The 20,614-nt window shown below is 45.7% G+C and overlaps 1 long non-coding RNA gene across 4 annotated transcripts in view; it reads left to right on the forward strand.

Moving 5' to 3' along the window:
- LOC125183357 (uncharacterized) overlaps positions 1-20,614 on the forward strand; it is a 233,685-nt gene that overhangs the window by 185,296 nt on the left and 27,775 nt on the right. The window contains exons 6-7 of one of the 4 annotated variants that reach the window (XR_010834365.1): positions 12,653-12,954; positions 19,138-19,484. The exons of 1 other annotated variant lie outside the window; for it this stretch is intronic. This is a non-coding gene — a long non-coding RNA (uncharacterized lncRNA). Of the gene's footprint in view, positions 1-12,652; positions 12,955-13,902; positions 16,004-19,137; positions 19,485-20,614 lie in introns of those variants that run through there. 2 more of the 4 variants (XR_010834364.1, XR_007165212.2) reach the window with 2 other exon arrangements.

The raw sequence follows: 20,614 nt of genomic DNA on the forward strand, positions 1-20,614 counted from the left end.
TCTTATTTCAGCAATAAAACAGAGAGAGCCATGCTAAATGGAGAAAACTGAATGGTTTGGGCTGGGTAGCTAACTTTACTTTTCAGCATGGCAGAGAGGGAGGCCCTTGCAGTGGGCACAGGCACAGGCCTGCGAATAGCTCTTCCTCACAGGTGAGCAGCTCACTTACGCAGAAGGCTGCACCTAACTCTTGCAAGGTTTTTGCCTCAAACAGAAGTTGACCCTAGGAGTTTTTGCTGTCAGATACGTTCTTTAGCCTTGCTTTCTTCTGTTTATACCTTGGCAGCAGAATCGAGAGTTATTCAGTATATTTTCATTTGCCAAATTAAATTTGGAGAGAAGAGAGAGATTTCATAAAATAAACCAATATAAACAAAAACAGTGCCTCTGGGTAAGATGATATAGATAACTGGAGGAACTGCATGTAAATCCATATAAGTAATGGCTGTGCAAAGCCATGATGCTGTGTATTTCTAGTTACCAACCTTCAAAAGAAGATGATGAAAACAAAGGAGGGCAATGATACATGGATTAGAGAGTATAGCATGTGAAGAGGCTGAGAAAGCTAAATTCAGAGTCTAGTGAAAGAGAAGGCTCAAGGGGAACATGATCACAGTCTATAAATACCTTCAAGGTAACAATAGGAACGAAGGGAGGGAATTATTCACAGTCTGAGAAAATTGTAGGCCAGGGAGCAATGGCCTGAAGCTAAGAAAGAAAAAGTTTAGGTGAGATATTAGGGGGGAAAAAGAAGCCCTGACAAAAGAAAGCGACAAGGCAGTTTAATAGCTGGACAGGGAGAGTGTCCAACGTAGCATAGCTGCCAGCTTTGTGCAACAGCTAGATGGCATATCACTGGGAGGAAAAAAAAAAAAAAAAAAAAGAGAGGTGGAGGCTTTAATCACATGCACAAGAGCCAGATCAGATCGCAGGAGTGCCTCTTGGTTGTGCGGTCTCTGCTCCACTAATGCCACGTAGCACTAGGTGGAATTCCAAGGCAGAGATGTCTCTGAGCTAGAGCTGCTGCTTCCTCTGCTGTGCTCACCTGTTTGTGTTGTTATCCGTCCTGGGCACGTGGATATCCCCACATCCAGGTGTGGATGAACCCAGGTCGTGCCCCCTTCCGGAGGTCTGCTTTCTGTCCTGCCAGCAGCGATGTCAGGAGAACAGCAGGCAGAAGGAGCAGCTGTTAGTAAGGCAAGGCCAGCAACGAGGCTGCCGATGTGAAGGGCTATCAGAGGAGGTCTCCAAGTCACATAGGGATGAGTAGCTAGAGGTTTGCTTTCTGAAGAGAAGGTCTTTCCTGGAAGGAAGGAGCAGGCAGGGCCCTGTCAACTGCAGTTGTGGGTCCCCACTGCGCCAGCGCTCCTCGCTACTTCTTTGCCCTAGAAATGTTGAGGGGATGGGGTTGGCCAGGTCTGAGACAGGCTGTTACTTCTCCAGCACATAGAGAAAGGTGTTTCTCATGTGTGCTGCACCTTTAATGCTGGTACAGAAGCAGCAGTGTAGCAGCAGCACTGGATCCAAAACAATTTTGTACAGTTTTAAGAGTTTAATTTTAGATTTGTTCTTAGTGAAACCAAAAAGCCTGATGAGTCTACACTGATGTCCTCCAGTGGAGGATCACCACTTTTAAGACTAATCCAGGCAGCTGATGAGTGTTTTGCCAGTGGTATCTTAGTGACAAGCATCTTGCAGAGGGAGCTTCTTGGTTTCATTGGTTTCTTGTTTACAAAGAACTACTTAATGTAATGATTCTCTCACGTCTTCACAACAGATAGTAGAAAAAACATTTCTAAAAGGATCTATGTAAAGTAAGGGGTAGGGCTGCATTACAGAGGAGATCCCTTCACGGTAATGCCAATCACTAAAAATATCAGGTATAATACTTTGAAGACCAGAAACAGTGACAAGTTCTGCTTTTCTTTGGTTTTAAAGCTAATTCTGTATCGCTTGCTGTGCTGAAAAATCACTGATAATTACTGGTGAAGTAACAAATCTAAAAGACTTGTAAAATAATTTTAGAAGTCCCTCTTTTTCAAAGTATTCTCTGTCCTAAGGAACCTAGATAGGAAGGTACAAGCATTTCCAGAAGGTATGTCCTTGAAAAATCTGGAACGAATAAAGGCACAAATAAGCAGCCTGTGTCTGTTAGACCTTTCCCAAAGTTGCTTTCATTGAATAACTTGGCTATAACAACCTGCAGTTAGGTACATAAGCTCAAACAATCGTATTTCTAAATAGCTGTGTAACTGAAGGGAAGTGCAGTCATTCTAAAGACATATCTCTCTTACAGTCTATAATGAATGTAATCTTCAAGGGGCAATAACTCCTCTCAATTACACAATTTTTCTGTTAAAAATGTCATGTTACAATCTTAGGTTATCAGCTCCTCTGGCCATGAACGCGCGTTTGTCAGTAAAGCATCCTAGACACCCACAGTGTACTATAAATGAGTACTAATGTTAAAACTTTAAAAAAAACACCTCTCATGTTAATATAATCTGTCAAGTTATTTTTCCCATGTAAATACAAAGGGCACAACAGCTATTTGGAGATCTCCAATTATAGCCATTTTCTGGCTGTGTCCACAGAAAATGCCTTTGGCTAACGTAATTTAAACCTCTTCTGCAAATGCGTTTTCATGCTTGGAAGTTAGCTAATAACTTCTGCCACTTAACAACACCGCTCGGTGACGTGCTTGCAGCGGCAGAAGGGGACGTGAGCCCTGGCGCTGCTACCTGCTGCCCACCCGCCTGCACGCTGCAGCGCGGCTCCCAGCTGGGCACAGCTGCCGGCAGCTGCCTGTGCTGTGATGAGCAGGACAAGGCAGCGGGGCTCAGAGCTGCATTTTTACAGCGAGTGCAGGAGGCCGGGTGAACTCCAGCGATCTGCCCGGAGTTAGGTCCCAAGGTCACAGCCCACATCAGGAAGGAGAACCAGAAATCACAAAGCGCTGGGCTGCAGCCAAGCCCCTGGGAAGCTTGCATTTAGCATATCATTCTTTGAGCAGCAGGGTGAAGCCTTAGCTCCCTTTCAGACAGAATTTGAATGGGGTTTGTTATAGGATCGCCAGCCGACTTTCCGTGATGACTCTGAGGCAGATTGTGATTGCATGGGGGAGGGGGAGCCCAAAATGATGATGATGAGGAGGATGATACAGCCCTATCAAATATTTATGAAAACCAGATGGATTTCTATGCTAGCAACGTGCAGATGTTATAAGAGACTTCAGATAAACTCTTGACATTAACTGAAATTCAGACTTCTCTCGATGTAATCCAGAGGCTAAATGAGCTGCCTCTGGTATCCTGAATTAAAAACGCTGCGCTGAAGGTTAACGGTGACGTAGTTAGAACAACACAATGCCGTTAAGTGCAGTGATGTCTTGGCTGTAGATGGTACTTCCAGACTGCCATCAGTGCTGGAGACCCACGTATAAGGTGCAGGGTTAGAAGAACTTGACAAGCTGCAAGCTCTTAGGGCAGTGGCTCCCATTACACTACAGGGACAAGTGGTACTGAACGCTGTGGTGCTGGGCTGGGTCCTCCACGGGTGGCAGTGTAAACAGAACACAGCCTGTGTATGCCAAAGCACTAAAAAATCTTTTTTTTGAGGAACGGGTGAAATAATTATTTTAAAGATGGGAAAGTTACTTTAGATTTAAGATGTTGAAAAAAAAATCCCTCTAAGTGTTCTGTATCATAACCATAAAACCTCTGCGTCTAGCTGTTGCACCACTAACTCCAAGACCTGTGTTTCAAGATGTGAAATGATATTGTCGTCAGTCCCTGGGGGAGAAGGGGCAGCTGGAAAGCATTTTCCCCCTCATCTGTGAGGGAAAAGCACCGACATCAAGTGCTGGAGGAGCTGCCCTGGCTGCGATGGCACCGCACTGGGTGATAGCAAGCAGTGGAGACGTGAGAGCTTGGGCAGGGCTGAGTAAAGGCAGGAGAGAGTAATCCCTGAGTGGGCAGCAGCTTCCTCAATTTGATCTCTGTAGCTCAGAAGTCGATGAGAACCATCCTACTAGGGAATTGCAACTGGTTCTTTCAAGGACCGTCCCAGGACTTTGTGAACAGGGGACACACAGTTAGCAAGAAAGGCTGGCCGTGTGCTGTGGCTGATCTAAGTAGCTGTTGTGAAGAAAAGCCAGAAAAGTAACAAACTAGCTTTTGTAGATGGAAAGTGGTGAAAGTGGTGTTGTGTGTGGGTTTTTTGCCTTTTTTTTTTTTTCTTTAGAAGCAAGTGTGATGAAGTATACCCTTGGGGAAAGCTGGAATAAAGAATAGAAGCCTTTGTAAAACACTGTAGAGATGGCAGGGAACAAACTCTCCCTACAACTGGCAGATGTTGAAGTCTGTGTCGGATGGAGTAAGCCCTGCAGTGGGAGACACATAAATGAAATAGTATTTGGTCATGCTCTGTCACCCCCATCCCAGTCCTTTGATAACCTCCAAATGAACAGGTTTCAGTCACTGCAGATTAGGACAGGACTATCACTTCTCTTACAGGAGAAACCAAGCAAATACATTTCTGCCATGAGAAACAAGGGCTGCCTTCTGTAAGCACTTGTTTCTCTGAGTCTTTGGCATCTGCTAAAATGAAGAAAATAACTACTATTCTGAGCTACACCACGAAGAGGAGGTTCATAGCATCTGCCCCTATATGTGCCCACAGATTCATATCTTTTATTGACCATGATGATACTTTTACACTTTCTTCCTTTATCTCACAGCTCTTTTCACAAATGAATTTTGTAATTCCTGAGAAACAAGATGTCCAAACCTTTGGAAACTGAAGATCTGTAGGATTTTTTGGTGTTCTTTTTTTTTGGCTTTGTTTTTTTGCCGAATGAAATAGCAATGTTTTTATTCCTTCTTATGCACTAGTCCAACTTCCGATGCAGCTTTCAAATTTCTGAAATTATTTTACTGATTCAGCTCAGACTGATTTATATGCTTTAAGCAGATTAGGCAGGTCATGCAAAAAAACTTTTAACGTCTATTAAATAATTATTTATGTAACGTCTTCCATTAAAGAACTTAAAAGCAACAAAAATTAATTGATCTTTGAGTTAAGTAGTGTACTCATTTCAGGATATAAAATCGAAGGCATATTAAATCAAATATTCAAATGTGGCTGCCTAAACTTAGTCATCCATATATGCGCATTACTAGTTGACTGCTGCTTTGGTTCTCCAAACTCAGAAGGGACGAGTTTTGCATTTGAGAGTCACACTGAGCAGAAAGAGTTACCAACATTTCTCGAACCATTTCTGTGAGGGTTTTAATGGAATTAAAAGGGACCCCAATTTAAATACCAGCTTCTCTTGCATCTTTGGCTCAAATTAGCAATTATTTAAAAACAAAGCAACTCTTATTTAGCTCCCAGCTATACCTGGATGTCAGATCACAAGGCATTCGAGTTCAAATGCCACTCTGAAAGTTTACATAACTGATCCTGCAGCCTTTCCCAATGCAAATAGTTACTGCTAGCTCAATGAGTGTCGTTTACTTAAATTAACTGACTTTCAGGAGGTTGCTTCTTGTAGAGATGGGGGATGTAAGATCAGCCCCTAGGAGATTTCATCATGGCCTTGCTGCCCATCGGCAGCACTGAGTGCAGCATCCGGCCGCACTGGCCGCTGTGTGTCTTAAGCCTGGGCACAGCCTCCGGTCCCTTCTCCAGGGCAAGGACGCGCAGCTGCCGGGGAGCGAGGCTCTGTTCTGATTAAGAGTGAAAGACCATCTATGCATGCTGTGATATACATTTCAAATTAAGTATTTTAAGGGAGGTGCGATAATTGTCAGGTCTGCATATTTAATGGACCTTGAGCTATAAACATGCTCAGAAAAGTGCCTAGTTAATATCAGTTTGACAGTGAATTGGCACAGTGCTGAGCTCCGATGCATCAAATTAGCATCGATCCGCAAAATGTTACTGAAAGGCTTCTTAAATCTGCCAAGTTTTAAAAATCAATCCCAGAGAAGAGGGCTTCTCCCCAACCCCTGCCTTTTTTAAAGTCTTTTCTAATTCCCTACCAGCAGTCCAAGGGCATTCCTTTAGAAATGCCTTAGAAATGTTAATTCTTTTCAAACTTTGTCTTCCCATCCTTGTTCAATAGCGATCGATTCCTCTTAGGTTGTTTCTTCTGTTTTAAATCCTCTCTCTGGGTCAGGAGGAGCGGGGCTGTGACCATGCGGTGCCCATCCAAGGTGCAGACGGGCTCCGTGCAGCCAGCGCACATTCGCTACTCTGGGACGCAGGTGCTCTGCTGCCTCCAGTGGATGGATAACAAGGTCCACGTGGGATCTGAAGGAACTGGCACTGCCCCATTACATTCCTCCATGGCTTTGGTCCTGGCAACTTCAACAGCTTCCCCTCTCCCTGTGTGATATTAATACAGCTGGGCTCAGCAGACCTGGCCACGCTGGAACGCCCTCAATAAACACAGGAAAGCTGGCACACTCTTCTCTCTCAAGCATCGGTGACTCTGCTGCAGTTCCAGCTTCGCCTGCCAGGGACGGGGTTTGTTAACCTCCTGGCAGCCTGCAAAGCCACCCTGCTCCGGGCTGTCCGGCCGGACAGACAGAGGAGGAATGTCTGGGAAGGGGAAGAGTTTGACAGAGGCTTAGGCAGCCAGAGGAAGGATCCTCCAGGGCAGCCTCATCCCAGTTGGTATTAGCTCACTTTGCTTGCATTTTGCTCTATGGATTTTCAATAACTATGATAGAAGAGCGTACATTGAAAGAAAAGAATTAAGATACAATGGTGACATTTTTCTCCACAATTTTTTATCTTAGTCTAAGCAGGGATACAAATGGTAGGGTGAGGTTTCAGTACTTAATAACAAAGCTTTCCTTGAAAATGCCCTGTAACAGCTATTGAAATGTTTTGCTAGCAAAAGTCACATCGCAGCACCTGCAAGGCTTGTGACATTCATCTTTATTCCCTGAAATAAGGGGAAATGGGTGGATTTCAGAAGAAAACCACTGAACGGGCTGTTGCCTGCGATGAGGGATGCGTGCTGTGGCACAGTCACCACGGGATGGCACAGGCCAGCACCAAACGGCTCCAAAAGCAGCGCTGCCAGACCTGGAAGGTTGTCCCCAGATGGCAGCCAGTGTGCTGCAGCAGTGTCCCTGCTTGTTCCAACCTCTCAGCCATCCTCCTGCCATGTTGCTCACCCTTGGGGTCATGCCACGAAGACCAGGCCCTGCCATCCCATGGCTTGCTCTCATCATGGCACATGCCCTGCGGCTGGAGCCACGGTAGTGGCACTGGGACTGCAGATTGTGCCTGCGAAGCCTCTCCCAGCACAGTGACTGCTGTGGTTGTGCCCTCGTCCAGAAACTCCCAGAGATGTCTGGGGAACTCGTTTGGGGTTGTCCTCACCACATCCCGCTCACAACCAGGAGCAGACGGAGGCTGAAGGTGTCGCTCCTGTGGCTCAGCTGAGGTCGGGGAGGAGTGTTGGCTGCTGTGAGATGACTAAGGCTCACATGCTCTTTACTTCTATCTGTTAGAGCTCTTAATCACTTTGTGCTGTTTCATCCTATAACAGGAATTCACTTCAAGCTGTGAAATTCACCATTTTTGCCATGACTAATTTGTGAAATCTGCCACCTTCCTTCATGGTTTGCTTTGTACCCTAGTTAGGCATCGTCTGTCTGATTAGGGAAATCTGTGGTTTGTTTCTTGCAATCGAGCCAATACAGTTTTATTCCCCTCCTTTCGCCTCCTTGCACTCAACTGTGATTTCACTGTCACTTTTGTCCTTCCATGCACCAGGAAGGAGCAGCGTGGAAGCCATCTTTGCTGGGATCTGCACATGGCAAGTCCTGGCTTTCCTCTTCCACATAAAGCGTGGGCTGGGCTCGATCTTGCATCAGTTGGAACAAACCCGAAGCTCTACCCCTGGCTTTGGTTAAAGCTGCTTACGTCTATTATGTTTACAATCTTACGACATCTCTCCCTGCCTGGTTACTGCAATATTTTGGAAATCATCTCCCACCTGCCTTGCTAGTGCCTTGTTTCACGATATAGTCATCTGTTACTCTTTATATTGAACATTGCTGGCATTACTAAATGCTATAAATACACCCAGTATACTATAAAAATACACAAGCACCTGACTGGTGTTGCCTACAAGAAATACTATTAATCTTTCATTTTTCACATGCTCTGGGCAAGATCCAGGGGGTGCTCGAGGATCATCTCAGAACAGAATTGGGTCTTAAATTCTCATTGATTGGTTAATGTCTAAAAATATTTTCCCACACTCTTAATGTCTTAATTGTTCTTCGAAGAAGTGGACAGTCCATCCATCCTTTAACCTGTAATTTACACCCTCTTATGTACCCAGTGAAATATTATTTTAGTATTTCTGTCACTGAAATACAGTGATAAATTGTCTTGGTTTAAGATCAGCAGGAACAGTATAATGGATGTGCAGGAGAGCTTATTGACTTGCTCTTGCCAAAATGGAGTCCTGCCATGAAGTTCAGAGGGATCACAAGCTGCCCGGGGTACTACTCATGCTTCGAATAGTCCTTTTTAATGGTAAAGCATATGGGTTGTGGTATGCGGAGTTTGAGGAGGTAATGATAGGAGAGCAAAAGAACACCTTCCCTCCTAGCTCAACTCATTTTCACCACAGCTTTCCTTTCCATCTCTCCTTTCCCTTAGTCTGCTTTTTTCCCCACCAGTTTCACACACACTGAGTTAATCATCTCCCTATCTGAAATGCAATCATGTAAATAAGATCAGCAGCACCATTTCTATTAACAGATAGATAAATGGAAAAATCTCTGAGAATCCCTGGTTGTAATTAACCCTTCAGCAGAAACCCAGAGGAGGAGATTCAGGAATATCCCATGTGCACGTTCATTACTTCCATCCAGCTATCAGAAAATCTGGGGGCCTGATCCTGCTTTGGCTCTTGTAGTTCATAACATCTCTTTGACTGACTCCGACAGCAGGATTGATGCCTGGTGCTCAGCACCCCATGCTCATCTCTACATCCACTGCATTCAGCATGGGACTTTTGCAACCCCGCTAGCCCAAGCTATTCACTTACCCCCATTGTGGACTAATCAGATGGCAATAAAAGCTTTTACTGTGCCATCCTGTTTGTGATCAGCAGAAACATAAAAAGCATGTTAGCAAATTGATTTTTGGCATTAATTGTGAGCAAAGAGCATTATACTGAGTACAGATACTTTTTTTTTTTCCAGCAGAAAAATTCTATTTTAGTATTTTGAAGTGATTCTGGAAGATGCTGAGATAAGCCCAACGGACACACTTTTCAAATACCACAAGGCAAAGAGTAGTTACTGAATCTCTTCAGTCTTATTAGCTTACATAAACATAAAAATTTGAATAATGTTTAAAAAGCTAAATTCTCCAGATAATCCGTAATCAGTAAATGTTCATTACTGAGGTGCAGCCAATGTGCATGAGATTTCCCAGGTGACGTTTTGGTAAGTTACCAGATGCAAAAGGCTCAGCAAAGCCCTGCTCTGCGGGGCCTGGACAGAAACTTCTGCAGGTTCCTGCGGTGGCCGGGCAGCAGCCGGGACCTCCCCAGCCCTGCTCAGCCACCACCAGAGAAAATTGGAATTCACCATCCCGTTATACAGCTCTGGTGATTGATAAATAAATCATCCCCACGCGATGATTGATATCTCCATATAAATAATTAAGTCCTGACCTTACGTTATGACACTTGCTAAATTTTGGTGCTTGGAACTAATGGAAAATATCCTTGGTACCAGATAAATAAAGGTGGGGTGAGATTCGGGGCCGGGGGGGGGGGTGGGTGGGAGGGAGAAGCCAGATCTTTGTTTACATTCTTTTTGTTCTGTTTGACTCCATCAGCTAATTGATGATGATGATTAATCTCTGTTGCTGTCTGCACTATGGATTTCATTCCTATCGGTGATTGCTGTTGAAACTTTGCTCCACTGGAACCAGCCTGTGATTACATTTCCAGCAGCCACAGTTTCACAGAGCTCCTCCAAATTGTTGGATAGCCTGGCCCGGGCACTTTGCACCTATTTTTGTTTGTGATTTATTTTGCTTGGTAGCAGAGCCCCAACAGCCCGGGTGTCGCTGCCATTCTGCTGAACCAGGCTAGATAGCAGGTGTCAGTGAAAGTTTAATTTGGAAGCTCATGAATTCAAAAGAAGAGCTTAGTGGTTATCCCACACAGAGAGCTTCTGTGGCCTGCTCCTGGAAAAGAGAAAATCCCAGGGACATGAAAGGAATTGATGAGACGCCAGACATCTGACAAAATGAAATCTCAGGATAAAGTAGGGATAGCTCTCTCATCAGCTGGTGAGCATCATTAATAAACAAAATGGATTAGCGACTATATTTCTGATTTTCACTTAGGAGACTGTTCAGGTTTGCCATTCAGCCCCTCTGTCTGTATGTACAGCCTATTCTCCGAAGAGCTGCAACTTTTAAATCTCGCAGTAAACCACAAGCATCTCGGGGTAAGCATCTAACATAAAAAAGCATCTCTGTGTTTTGGAAGCACGTTAATCTGCACACAAGGCAAGTCAGCTCTAGACAGAAAGCGACACTGGAACACAACCGAACGGGGCTTTCCTAACCCCTCCAAAACCTTACAAGAAAACACAACCGACCCGGTATTGCTTTGTCCCCGCCGTACCCGCCCTGCCCGGCCCCACCGCTCGCCGGGGCTGGGCTCGCCGCCCGCTCCCTGCCTGCGGCTCCGAGCTCCCACCGGCAGCAAGGAGCCCGGGGCGGGCAGGGGACCGCCCGCAGCCCTCCTCCCCGACCCCACCTGCGGACCTGGCGAGGCGCAGCGGTCCCCCTGCTGCAGGCGCACGAGCCGAAGTCCGGGCGAGCAGCGCTCCCGACCCGGCGAGACGCCGGCGCCTACAAACTCTACTTTGCCTCGCAGCCCCTCGGTGCCAGCGCGCAGCCGGAGCCCCGGGGGCGGGCGGCTCCGCGCAGCCCGCACCCCAACTTGCGGCCGCCCCGCACCGCCACCTGCCCTGCCCGGCGCCGCCCCGCAGCCACCGGGGGCTGAGGGGAGCTGGGGGCGTGGGGGGATCCCAGCGCGGCCCCGCCGCAAGTTTGGGCACTTTTCCCCAAGTGCCCCGGAGGGGCCGCCCCGCGCACCACTGACCTGCTCCGCGCAGCCTCCGCGCTGCTCTGCGCGGCTCGGCGGGGCGGGAGGAGGGCGCGGTGCGGGACGGCCCCCCCGGGGCTCCGGCAGCCGCCGCCCCCGCCCCGCCTCCGCCGCCCCCGGCCCCGGCCCCGCTGCGCACCTGCGGCCGCCCCTCGGCTCCTCAGCCCCGGCTGCGGGCGGAGCCGTGCCGCTGCCGCCGCCGCTCCGCAAGTTTGCGGCGTTCCGGGGCTGCCGTGCCTCCCCCGGCACCGCGCGGCCGCTGCAGGGAGGAGGAGGCGGCGGCGAGCAGGGGCGCGGGCGGCTCCCGGTGGAAAGTTGCCGGCCGGGGGCTGGTCCCGAGCTGGGAGCCGGGGACTCCCCTCCCCGGGCTGCATTGGGGTCGGGAGGCTCCGCGCTGCCGCGCTGTAGGCGCGGGCCGCCTGCCAGCCATCTCCTCCGCCGGGCTGCGGGTGGCAGCGCGGCTGGAAATGCGCCTGTTGTCGGAGCGGCCGGGAAGGTGGGCTGCCCCCCGGCTCAGGCCCCGGGGGAGCGGCGGGGGCTGGGGCAGAGCTGCCGGCCGGTGTCCGCCAACAAAGGACCCGAGCGGATGCGCGGTGGCGGGGGCCAAGGTTCCTTGTCTGGGAGCGGGGATGTGAACTGGGTAGGGACTGCGCCGAAGGTGCCTCTTGCACTCTCTGCTGGCTATTTTCCATCTTAAAACGCCGAGACGCTTTCTCCTGCACGAGTGTGCAGCGGCGTAAACCGTCTAACGGCAGGACCAGGGTAAGGAAGTAGTCCCCAAGGAGATCCCCGGGCGTGCCTTGCTCTGGCTAGGTGTCACCAAGTGGCCCCGGGTGACCTCAGGCAAGGCCAGAGCAGAAGGCACCCCGCCAGGCCCCCAGTGACCTGGGCACGGCATTGGGACTGGCTGGCTCGCAGAGTCACCTCCGTTGCTCCATCCAGCACACCCACCAGCCATCCCCGATGAAACACTGCACATGGATGTGCACGTCCCGACGGACCTGTCCCCAACCCTCTGAACGGTTCCAGGTGTGCCGTATAAATCAGCTATGGCATTCGTCCTTTGTCTAGATTAGCAGGAATACATTACGCTTAGTCTGCTCCTGGCAATCAATTATTCCAACTAAGTAGGTGGTATTTATTAAAGTATTGATTAGGGACCTCATCCTGTAGGCTTTGCGCTTTGCCGAGGAATGGGACATTTGGCTGTGAGTTTTGAGATCAGACATTATGTAATTCTAGTGTAATAGACAAATAAAGCACACGTAGTACAGCTTTCTGGGGGAGATGCTTTCGTGCCACTTGGAGTTCAGAGGCGGAATAACACACGTTCCTTACACGAAAACCTTTCCTTGCGCTCCTGCTGTCACGTTCCTTGTGATGCAGGGCGCATAGGTTGTAACAGCAAAAATAAGTCTAACTGGGTGAGCGCACTGAGTTGCACACTAAATTTAAAGCATCCCCTGGTGTCTGTTGCCATGGCAGGTGACCTGGGAGAAGGCGGCACTCTGAGGACCAGCTCCGTGTCACATCACGCCGGGAAGCTCTCCTCCTGCATCAGCGGAGGCCGCTCTCGTGAGCAGGATGGGACGCTGCGTGCCTGGTTCAGGTCGTGCTGTGAGAAGGGCGACACCAGAGTGACCTTGAAACAGAGCCCGAGCGACAGGCCTGGCACTCGCCGTGGTGGCAGGGCGTGCTCTGCCCCTCGCCCCGAAGGATTCACACTTAGATTTCCTTCACTTTTGTCTCCCTTACTTGCAAAACATTCTTGGAAATTTGCTAATAAGGTATCTTAAAGCAGTGATTTCTGGGGTTTATTTTTGTATTTGAGAGGATTGATTTTTTTTCCTCTTTGTCTCTAATGGAACAGAAGGCAACATGAATCCCTTTTGTTTACTTCTTTGTTTCTGCCCTGACTGCCTAATAACACGAGCAGATACGTGCATGGCTCTGGATGTAGTCTGGTTTTAGTCAGAGGCTATTACAAAGTTAGGAGGAAGAGCACAAATCAAAAAGCCTTGGTTTGAGAGGAGAGAATGAAATAAGCGGGGGAAAAAAGATTAAAAATGTTTAGGTGTTTTGTTTAAGAAAAGGGTGTACTTGTTAAATGCATAGGCTACAACAATAAGAGCTTTTCATTCAGGTATTTACAGAAAATGAGGCTTCTTATTTGTTTTTGAGATTAAAACAAGTTAAAGCTAATGCAGTATTTACTGAAGGAAATAATTTCTGTTATTAGTTGTCCTGACTCATGCGCTTGGTGTGTAAAGAAACATCCCCGCATATGATGTTGGTGTTGTGGTTGTGCTCTAGTGATACTGGTAGCATGCTTGTAGTCAGGATTGTTGGCTACCTTGTATTATGAATTGTCACATAGAATCCTATGTATAATCCCACTTATTTTAAAATTGGAAGGAATCGTTAACCTTTGTTTAGTCATAAGCAAATGCAACTTCTATTTTCAGAATTCTTGCTGTGGAAGGATGTAGGGAAGAGTGAAATTAATTGTAAAGATGATTTTGGTGGTGTTTAGATGCATGTGAAATATTTCTGGTGGAAAAAAAATATTTATCTCAATGATTTGGAGCCTGATACTTATAGCAGTACTGTCTGAATGCTTTAGAAAAAGAGTATTTCCCCCATCCTGCCAATTATTTGCAAAAAGTCATAGGTTTTTTAAATATTATATATCATAGGAAAGTTCATCTTATATTGAGTCTTTATTCCTCTCTCAGAAAATAGCACAGAGAAAAATGAAGAGAACATATGGTGTCTTCTATCAGTCAGTCATCATTACTGCTTCTTCACACTATGTCATCACCCCACAAATAGCAAATGAGTGTGAATTTCTCCCTGCTGAAAGAGAAAGGAGAAAACTGGTTAGTGCAGCCAAGTAAAAAAAAAAAAAAATTAATAAATTTTACAATAACCATCAACTGGAAGATTGTATAAAATATTAATGACAATGTGAATGCAGAGGAAAAAAACCCTAAACTGTCAAACAATAGTATCAAACCTGCAAATGTTGAGCTGGAGCAGAACTCATGAATTTCTCTTGATTTGATAACCAAGCTTGAAATATTGATGGGACACAGTCTCTCTTGCCCATTCTTTATGAATGATTCTGTGCTATTTGAGGTGCTCAAATAGACAGTACTCAAATAAGAACTGCAAGGAATGTAATGTAATAGTTTGTCTCTGGGGCATCCATAAAATCCTGAATTTCCTTTTTAAGCAGACATCTAGGAAAAATATAATTTTATTTAATTCCCCGATGTTCCTATTACACTTCTAGTGTAAAGGTTGCAATTCAAATCCTTATCTGCAAAGCCTCGCTGCCATTCTTAAAGCCTCTTTCAAAGAAATATATGACAAAGCAGCTTTGGAAATAGCTGCCATAGGAACTTAATAAACCCCAACTGGAAACATCCATCCCAGCTTTGGAAAGGATATTTCAGAATCAACCTCCTCTAGAAGCAGTTGAGGATTGTGGAAACAAACAAACAAACAAAACACCCATATACAGCTGGGAGAATGGGACGGTGCCAGCTGGGGTTTGTGGAAGAGGGAAAAGCGTAATGGTAAGTAATGCTAGGGATACAAGACAGCGGGATTAACTTTCGGTCCCTGAGAATAAAAGTGATTTTTCTGGGAGTCAGTCAAAAATAAGAAAATACAAAATATTTCCTTAGGTGTGTAGTACCTGAAAGACAGGAGTGGCAAGGTTTGTATGGCGAGGCAGTATCCTTATCAGACTAAGCAATATCAATTGGACTAGCGGTTGGGTACACAAAGAGTTCTTTGGGGACAAAATAAAAATCTCTGGAAGAAATCTGGAAACCTCAACAGGCAGAGTTGGAAGACATGCATGAGATCATATGGTTCATTCTTTGATAGCAGCAGCAAATTGTCCCCTAGAGACAGAGGACATCAGATAGTTCATGAAATATAGCCAAAAGGCCCAGAAGGAACAAGATGGTTTAGACAAGGAAGCCTGAGGTGCATTTGGTTTAGTCTAAGTGAAAGTAGCCAGACCCACCAGATCAAAATCCCCAAATCTTCCTCATAACTACTCCTCAGAAGCTCCATCGACAACCAGGCGTCAGAGCATTTGTTCAGTAGGTACGTAGCAGGCTGGTGCTGAGAGGGGTTGTTTCAGCAGGACGCACACAGGTATGTCGGGACGCTCCCCGTGACAGCATATAAAGGCAGAAGGATCTCAAGTATTTGTCTGCTCCTGTGCTGTCCATCCCCGAAGAACGGCGATTGAGGTGAAGTAATTTCCTGTGGCCCATTGAGGGACTGGGCTGAGGGGTTGGTTCTGGAGGATAATGTCGCCCTCCAAGCCATAATTTGTTGTGAGCGACGTTCTAACTGTTATAACTTTGGGTCTCCACTATATTTATTCCAGTCCCATCCAGTTCTGGCACTTGGAGCTTGGGGCTCCTTAGGAATGACTTGTCTGTCCTGGATGTATTTGCTTTGTCATTTCCAGAGATAGTGAAAGTCAGGGACAGAATTTGTATGCACCTCCTTATCGTCTGTGTTTGGGCAAGAAATTGAACCCTGTTCTATCCGTATGGTGATGGACTTCGCTGTGCAAGCAGCCGGGATGACCCTGAGCATATTTTTTCAAGTGGATGAGTGGAATGAATCATACTGGAAAGATAAATCGAAGAAAAACATGCTTAATGCTGGCCGGCAAAAGTGATCCTCTGTGCCTAGTGGGATCCCTCTGTCACTGAGGAAAAGCCACCACTCTTCCATAGGTGACATGGACACGTTCCTTTTTAGGATGCAAGGGACGGGGGCAGATCTCTTGATACCTGGATTCAGCCTCTGGACTTTATGTGCTCTGTAGGGCTGTGGGGTGACTCAGCAGGGAGGGAACAGTGCAGGCGTGTAAGTCTGCTCCTGAAGTACTCATCTGAGAACCAGCCAAAGCAAAATAATTAGAGTGTAATAAGTAATGGTTTTCCTAGCCTCAAGTTAAGCTTTGCTCCTGCATCCCTTACCATAGACCTCTCTCTCTTCAGCCTGCCTTGCCTCCTGTTCCTACGCTTAGGGAAACCCCTCAGCCCCCGGCAGCGTGTCCCCATGCCATGCTTCCCATGCTCCTGCACCAGAAACACAAGTGCCTCTGCCCAGATTTCCCTAGCACCTCTTCTCTTGTCCTTTGTGGCCTCTTTCTTTTCTCTCTCATGCTACTATTGCTGCTTCTATTTTTTATTTTATTTTTTTACATATAATGTAAAGAATTGATTTTCTGTGTGGTTCATGCAGGGGGTTGGATCTGAAAGAAGCCAATATTTCTTGTTCTTCCTTCTACCATTCTTTTGCATCTGTCATGCTGTTTTCAATAAACAATTAAAATAAGTGCAAGTATTGCAGCCAACCGGGATTTCACCTCGTCTGCTTGCTTGAATGTCTGTGGTGTGAAATGGGAATGTCTTGCTTTGGAGCTGTTACACGATGCACGGTTTCATTCTGTGACACTGCTCATGGTTTCTCCTGTACTTGCACCAGCTAAAAGAGGAGGAAAGCGGGGGGTAAAGGAGAAGCCATAGATTTAGTTCAGGTTTTGCATCCCCTCATTGGCTGGGTTTTGTTTGCAAACCCAAGGGTGCTTGAGATTCAGGTCACTTCTCTCAATCCCCCTGCAGTGGTAGGCGTGTGTGTGAATGCATCAGAGAGGAGAGATAAATGACTCACGTTATGATCTATCTTTATTTCAAATAGTGCTCAGCAAAAGCGAGAGGGTGGCTTTTGTGTTGCAAAATCTTGTTGATTTATTTTCAGAGCCAGGCGTGGTTTGGGTAGAGGCACTCACCGTGCCTTAGCACCCAGAGGGTGAGGGCAGCACACACCTGCGATTTTACTTTTGCCAACTTTTCCGTGGAAAGCTAGTGGATCAATTTAGGGGAAAAAAAAAGTAAACTGTCTTTGGTCTGTAGTTTTTTTTTTCCTGATTCTTCCCTCTCAGTTTTCATTTCTTAACAGGCATTGTCATCTTGTCTTGTTATAGGTAATAGAATCTGAAGGGTAAGAAGGCAAAAATCCCGACTATTGACATATGTGATTCAAACTAGCTCTTATTTCCTTTGTAAATGGGGGATTGTGGAATACTGTAGCAGATGTCTTGTCAACTGGGGAAAGTCTGCTGTTGTCCTTTAAAATCAGCTGCTGCCTAGGTGCACTGGCTTTCTTTAGAGCTAAAGCAGGGATGTTTCCAGAATCAGGCTTGCGATCTTTCCTGAATTTTGAATCACAAAAGCATCTCCAAGGTCACTTTCTGGAATACCTTTGGATTTTCATCACTTTTGGCCATCTGGTCTAGATGAGCAAGGTGATATCGATGAACTCCTCTGTGAACAACTATCCATATGACGAAGGGAAGAATGCCTTTAAATGTTGTGAAAAGGGGAGGCAAAAGCTCAGGGTTGAATCGGGATTTCAGTTTTATTTTCATCTGAGCAATGTAACCTTTCAAATTCACAAAGCATTGTCAGTTCTTATAATCCTTTATTAGGCTGCTTGGTTTTGATTTCTGTTTGTATTTTAACTATTTAGGGAAAAACAGCTTTTGGCATTCTTTAGTCCAAACACTGTCAACTGTGTTATTATAGGAATAAGGTAATAAGGTGAGTAAGAATTACTTATGTGAGCAAGATTTAATTTACCAGGCAATTAGAAAACAACAACAACAAAAAGGAATATCTATATATTTTAATTCAAGCATTCTGTCCGTTCTGGAAATAAAGGAAGAGAGAACACAAACTGCTGCATTTGTGTGATTGCACTAAAATAGCAGCTTGCGTTTACATTTTAACTTTCTATTATGAGGCTGCTGGCTGTATAGTTGGAAGCACACATTTAGGATGTGGTAAATACCTGTTTTTGTGGGCCCTGTGACGGTGACCCAAACAGCCAACACATAAACACATATCCCTTTGATACGAGTGCCAGCTTTTGGGGTGAAGACTTATGACACTGGGGATTTTGTTTTGACTTTGTAAGTGCCAGAAAATAAGAATATTCAGAAATACGAGATGCAAATAAGTTTTGCTCTGGCTCTCTGAGATCGATGCTCCTTGTACAGTGAAAGTAGTTGGCGACTCTTAATGTGACCCTGTTAATTCCACTCTGCATTGAATTTTTCCTTTATATCATCCAGGGCCAGATTCTGCCCTCACGTTTGTTTTGGATAGTTTCTTAGTATGCCAAATGTCTCATTAGTCTCCAAATGCGCTGTGGTGAAGCACGAAGCAATGTTTTATAGCAGGGCAGACTTGAAGCACCAACTGCAATGCAAATGCTCTCAGTCTTTTATCTAATTCATTCGCACTGGTCCCTAATAAAGGTGATCCCCTGCATGGCTTCCCCAAATACTGGCAGTGAAAACACAGCTGAGTACTAGAGATGCAAATGACCTTTGTATTTTAATAATTCATATTCTAGTTATGAAGCTGTACCCGAGGCCTGGAGGAGCTCCCCTCCTCCCGTTCCTTCCCCATAGTTTTTTGGAGAAACTGAATGAAGATCTGAGTCTAGGCTGTCAGCTGGCAAATCAAGCTGTTTCCTAATCAGCACAGCACTCAATTATTTGACCTTTTGCACCTTAAAGAAGCAGTGATACAGATCACTGATAGGAATTCAGTGATAATATGTCAACCCGTTTTTCATTAAGCTTGCCAGCTCTCATTGTAACCTCTCCTCTGCTGCTGTCAGAATACAGTAAACTTTGCTTGATCCCACAGGGTTCGTGAGGTTTATTTCATTACAGAGTGTATCTCCTAATGGAAACTAGGTAATAGTAATAGGAAGAACTAGCAAACAGGAGATTTTGTGTCAAAAGAGAATTCAATTTTAATTAATCTTTTCAGAGTAATTCAATTGAGTCTTCAGAAGCAACCAATTTCTGCTTTTCCCCACAGTTTCCTGCACTGATTCTGTGTATTTTAAATCTGCAGCTCAGTATTCTGGGAGTACATCTACATAGCAAGGAAGAGTTACATGTCAGACCACATCTTTGGAGATTTGCTTGTATACAAGGATTGGATCTTTTCATATTAGCAGGACTACTACATTGTGGTGGCAGAAGGAAGATCTTAGTGGTTTTTCCTTATCTCCTTCTCCCTCTCTCCCTCACACAATGTGTGTGTACATGTATATCTATGAGTATGCATATATATATATATGAGTAAATTATACGTTCTTTAGCTTTGTATTGGGAAGAAGACTTTCCTCTTCTGACATTTAATATAAATGTGAGAGAGACGTTTTATTGTTGCTTTCTCTGCATCCATTTAGCAGTGCACGAAAGAATTATGTGTCAGCATGTAAGAGTGCGGTATATGTGTGTTTAGTCTCTGTCTATATCTACAGCCTACTGAGCCTGATGTAATAATTCATGCAGGGGTGACAGCCAGTTTAGAAATGATCCTCCTGAAAATGGAAAGAAAATACACAGAATATATAAACTGGTAGTGTTATCTCATTTTAGTTAGTTGTTCTCCACCCTCCTAACCATGGCTTTCTACATTTTTATTCTGGTCATCTTTTGGGCTGAAAAAATGATCTCTTGGAGTCATTCTGATTTTCCTGACATTGCTTGAAATTAAAGCACTTTTATTTCACAGACAATATTGTATTGTTTATGATGGGAATGCATGTCACCATGATGTGCTCTGCCTCCTCCCAGCCAGTGGGGTTCTTTCCTAAAGGATCGTGGGTGGAAGGTAGGTCAGGATTCACTTGCTTGAGGTGTAAAAGGCACAAAATCATGTAATCTCAGAGTAGTAGCTATTCATTGACACCCCCTTTGTGCACATATACCTAAGGGACTGCCATGAAAGCGAGGGGCTGATCAGCCAAGCGTGTGCAGGACAGCACAATCTGCTCGGGGGGAAACACGTGGCTCTGAGCAGGGAGCAGAGAACATACCGTGCTCTCTCTCCCGCTCTCGTTCTTAGTGCAGCCTGTAACGGGCAATAAATTAACGTATTTGTTTTAACCTTAGGCAAGGAAGAGTGACATATATTGCTTATCTGGCAACACGGGGTGTCCGTTATCATCTTTGACAGATGGGGAACATGCAAGCAAACAGAGACACCTTTGCAGAGTAGGAGCCCGATGAAAGGCGAGCAGTGCATCTCTGAAAGTGAGGGGAGCCTCGTGTTCTGGAGTTGGGCATTCAGTGCCCAATTTATTTTCCATTTAATTTTCACTTTAGTTTTAGTTAAAACTATTTTGATAACAGGATGCTTCTGGATTTGGGAGTTTAGCACAGGGAGGGGAGAACACTAAGGTTATGTCTTGCTGACTCTGTAAGTATTTATAATCTTGGTTTTGTTGTACAGTACAACTTGAATTTGGATGCAGTGCTTCCCTTCAATGCAGTAAGTAATACATCTAGCTGGAAAGCTTCAGTGGGATGGGGCAGGGCTA

This window comes from Anser cygnoides, chromosome 12 (genome assembly GCF_040182565.1).
Source record: "Anser cygnoides isolate HZ-2024a breed goose chromosome 12, Taihu_goose_T2T_genome, whole genome shotgun sequence".
NCBI classification, from domain to species: Eukaryota; Metazoa; Chordata; class Aves; order Anseriformes; family Anatidae; genus Anser; species Anser cygnoides.